We start from the raw sequence: 4076 nt of genomic DNA, 5'->3' as shown, positions 1-4076 counted from the left end.
CATGATTTTGCTTCCACGAGAGACACGGCCGTGCCTTTCGGGAATGAAAAAACACGTTTTCTCTTTCCTTTTTTTTTTCGTGAGATGCACGGTTTTGCTTCTGCGAGAGGCATGGTTTTACTTCCGCGAGAGGCAGACACGGCCGTGCCTCTCGAAAATGAAAAAAAAAAGCATTTTTCTCTTGTTTTTTGTTCCGCGAGAGGCATGGTTTTGTTTCCACGATAGGCACGACCATGCCTATCGGAAACGGAAAAAACCGCATTTTTTCTATTTTTCTTTTCGTGAGGGGCACGATTTTGCTTTCGCGAGAGGTATGGTTTTGCTTCCGCAAGAGGCACCGTCGTGCCTCTTGAAAATAAAAAAAACACATTTTTTTCTACCACAAGAAGCACGATTTTGCTTCCGCAAGAGGCACAGCCGTGCCTTTCGGAAACCACTTTCGGAAAGGAAAAAGAACGTGCTTCCAGTCTGATTTTTTTCGTGAAAAAAGTTCGTCAAAACCTATCTAGTATTGAAGATCTCGACGCGAGGAATCCAACGATGAAAACGGTTCAATATTTAGACGCACAGTATAATGATAACACATTTTGAATAAACGGATATATGATAAAAAGGAAAACTCAAGTGTTGCGATAAATGGCACATATACAGCGCGCCACTTTTTGTAATCCGGGGAGGTGGATCAATTAGTGATTTCGGATGCCAAGTCATCCGATGCTCAGATCGTGGAGGCGATTTTTGAAAACGGCTCCAAAACTGTACCCTAGCATAATTTGCAAATCAAGGCCCGTCATACTCCACACTTGACGGGTTTCAATCTCAAGCATGTGATGTATTGTAATCATTGAAAAAAAATAGCGCGCTATAACGCCGCTAATAGCACGCTATAGCATATAGAGAATTGTCTCGTCAAAAGAATCAATGTGCAATGCCTCGTTAATAGCACGCTATAGCGCGCTACAACACGCTAATAGTATATTTTTAGGGGAGACCCTATTTTCTGTAGGGCCCTATTTTTTTCATTGATTGTAATGCTCGACTATATGGGCCAGGACCAGTTCGGACTAACTTGGACGCACGCGTCATACTTCAAAGTGAATATCCCTCGGGAAAAAAAAACTTCAAAGTGAATCTCAGCAATTTCCCACAAGATTTCCTAAAGAAAAACAATTGCCTACAAGATGTACGATAGAGCTCTCCTTTTTCTTTGCGGGGGATACAGCTCTCCTTTTGAACTGGAGAAACTTCAGTTCGCTAAGCGGCACGGGACTAAAGGAAACAAAAACGTGCACCATATGATTCGATCCAGCGATCTAACGTTTCACTTAACGCACTCCCGATCAGGATCAGATGGGTTCCAAAGGTGGAAGGTTCTAAACAAAATATTTCATCCATTTTGTAAATCTTATTGAGAAATCGAGGCATTTTTCCTATAGAGCACCTTCATATGCCAGCTGCTGACAGTTTATAAAACGCCCCCTATGCTTTTATATATTACGGCATTTATTAAAAACGCCTCTAAATCTCGAATATCCATTTCTGAGCCTAGACTCATCTGCACCGGGTGAAGAGAAAATTCACAAAATGTACTGTTTTTTAAAAAACAAATTCTGATTTATTTTGTCTGGAAAATAATTTGGTGCGTGAGGTGCGTCTCAAATTTCAGATCATTTGAACATATGAGTAGCTGTCAGCAAAAAGGACAAATCAGGCCAGAACAATACATAAACAGTAAACTTTTTCATAAACCCAAATTTGTCTTTTTTGTCGAGAAATACTCAGATGTTCAAATGATCTGAAATTTGAAGTGCACCTCACACACCAAATTATCTTCCATGCAAAAAATAATCAGTTTTTTTTGTTTTTTGTCTTTTTTCCTCTGAATTTTCTGTTCATAGTAGGTGCAATTGAGACTGGGCACCGAATCACCTCGTCCTCTGAATCTGTACTACCCCCCATAACGTAAGGCGTTTTTAACACTAGCGTAGTGTTAGAAAATGTCTTAATTATGAGAGTCAAAAAACGTCTTATATTATAAGACAGAGCGAGTAGATTTTATAAAAGGAATTTTTATTTCCGTGCCCCTGGTTCCTTAGCTCTACTCATTCATCCCCATTTTTTTACTTTTGCTCACTTTTCCCCACTCCCTTGACCGAAACCCTCATAACAGGTTATAACGGACGTTGCCGTCGGGTCAATGCCTTTGACCGTTAACTGACGAGTGGGGCCGCGTATACGTGGGCGCATGCGAGACCGCGGTCTCGGGGTAGCACGTGTCCATGGACATGCCCCGAAACGTCCCATCATATAAAGAGGGCAACCACCTCCATCGCCCCTACCATTTTCCCCCAAATCCCCTCCCTGCCGCATCGTCTTCCTCTCCCCTACCGGCGTCGTCTCGCTCTCCTCCACTGCCTCCACCGCACCGTCTCGCTCTCCCCCACCGCATCCTCTTCCTCACCTTCATCGCCTCCATCTGTCAGATGGCCGACGCTCGTGGCGACGCCGGCGCAGCGGCCGAAGATGTGGTGGAGCTGCAGGGTCAGGGCGCGGTGACCGCGGATGTCGGCGGCGTCCACGGTCGGCGGTGCGGGGAAACTCGCAACCGTTGCGGATGTGGCGGTGTAACACCCCCAGTGTCATGCTACAGTAATACCCTGTTAAAGGTGCCATGTCATCACATTACTGTTGCTAATCTTCACTTGGTCCACATCATGATTCAAATTCAAGTTCAAATTAAAGTTCAAAATTCAAATTTCTCAAAAACGCAAAATAAAATGTTCAAAGTGTGACAAATATTTCATAACTAATTATGGTGGTGACCCAACACTTTTGTAAAGTATTTTAATGCTCTTTCCTGAATATAACAGTGGCTAAAAATAATTATTAAATGCTTTTTAAATTATAAAAATACTAGACTATTTCATTCGAACCTCAAACTAAATGTGGCAATGGTATAATTAGTAAAACCATTGTAGGTGTTGTTTCTATATTTTATAAAGCTAATTTCTATTCAAAATTAAAAGAAACTAAAACTATAAGAAGAAAAAGAAAGAAGCAAAGAAAACAAAACAACCCCCCCTAGTAGGCCTCGTGGTCCAGTTGGGCCACAAAGCCACCAAGCTGGCCCAGCTCCTTCCCACCATCCCCTTCCTCTGCTACAGGAAGGCAGAGGGATCGTGGCGCCCATCCGCCGGCGATGGCCGGGCGTGGCGGCCATCCATCCCCCTGGCGCCCTACTAATACACCCAGGGCGCCCCCAAACCCTAACTTCCCCATTCCCCTTCCTCCCCCCTGCGCCCCCGTCTGCTTTTCCTCGTCGACGTCGTCGTGCCCATGGACGCCCGAAGCCACCGCCCCGAACCCTGCCGTCGTGCCCAGGAGCTGCGCCGAGCTCCTCTACATCGTTTGCGCCCTCGACTTGGAGCTCAGAGCCACCGCCTCGGCCGCATCGAGCTCGTCTTCTTCCCTCGATCGCCGCCGCCTTCTTCGACTCCGGCCATCATCCTGCTGATAATAAACTGCCACCGGGCCATCGTGTGCCCTCCCCGTGAGCTCCCCTTCCTCCCCGATCCCTCCTGTGCTCCCGTCCGCAGCGTAGATATCCTCCCCTCCGTCCCGACGCCGTTGCCGACCCCTCCCTACGTCCGCACGGTGCTCTGGCCGAAGCTCCGTGCTCCTCACGCTCGCCCGACCCACTCTGCCCGTTGCGTCCTCGTGCTACTGGACGACCGTCGCGCTTGTCGCCCCGCGCCCGCAGCAGCTCCTGCTCGTGCGTCCCTGTCGCTGCTGCGTTGCTCAACTGCAGTTGTTGCCCGGCACCGCATGCCCGCACGCACACCGTCGCCGTGTCGTGAGCCTCGCTCCCATGCCTCCGTCGCGCCTCGCGCACCCGCTTGCTGCTGCCGCCGCCTCGGCCCTGCCCGCACGCACGCTGCTGCCGCTCTGCTGCTGTTGCAAGCCGCTACTACCCATGCCGCGCGCCGCGCAACGCCGCTCCCCACCCCGCGCCGTCTGGCCACCGACGCCGCTCCCCGCGCACGGCCGCGCTTGCCATCCCCCGCTTGAGCCTGCTG

Source organism: Triticum dicoccoides, chromosome 1A (assembly GCF_002162155.2).
Source record: "Triticum dicoccoides isolate Atlit2015 ecotype Zavitan chromosome 1A, WEW_v2.0, whole genome shotgun sequence".
Lineage (NCBI taxonomy): Eukaryota > Viridiplantae > Streptophyta > Magnoliopsida > Poales > Poaceae > Triticum > Triticum dicoccoides.
Note: the sequence above shows the minus strand (reverse complement) of the source record.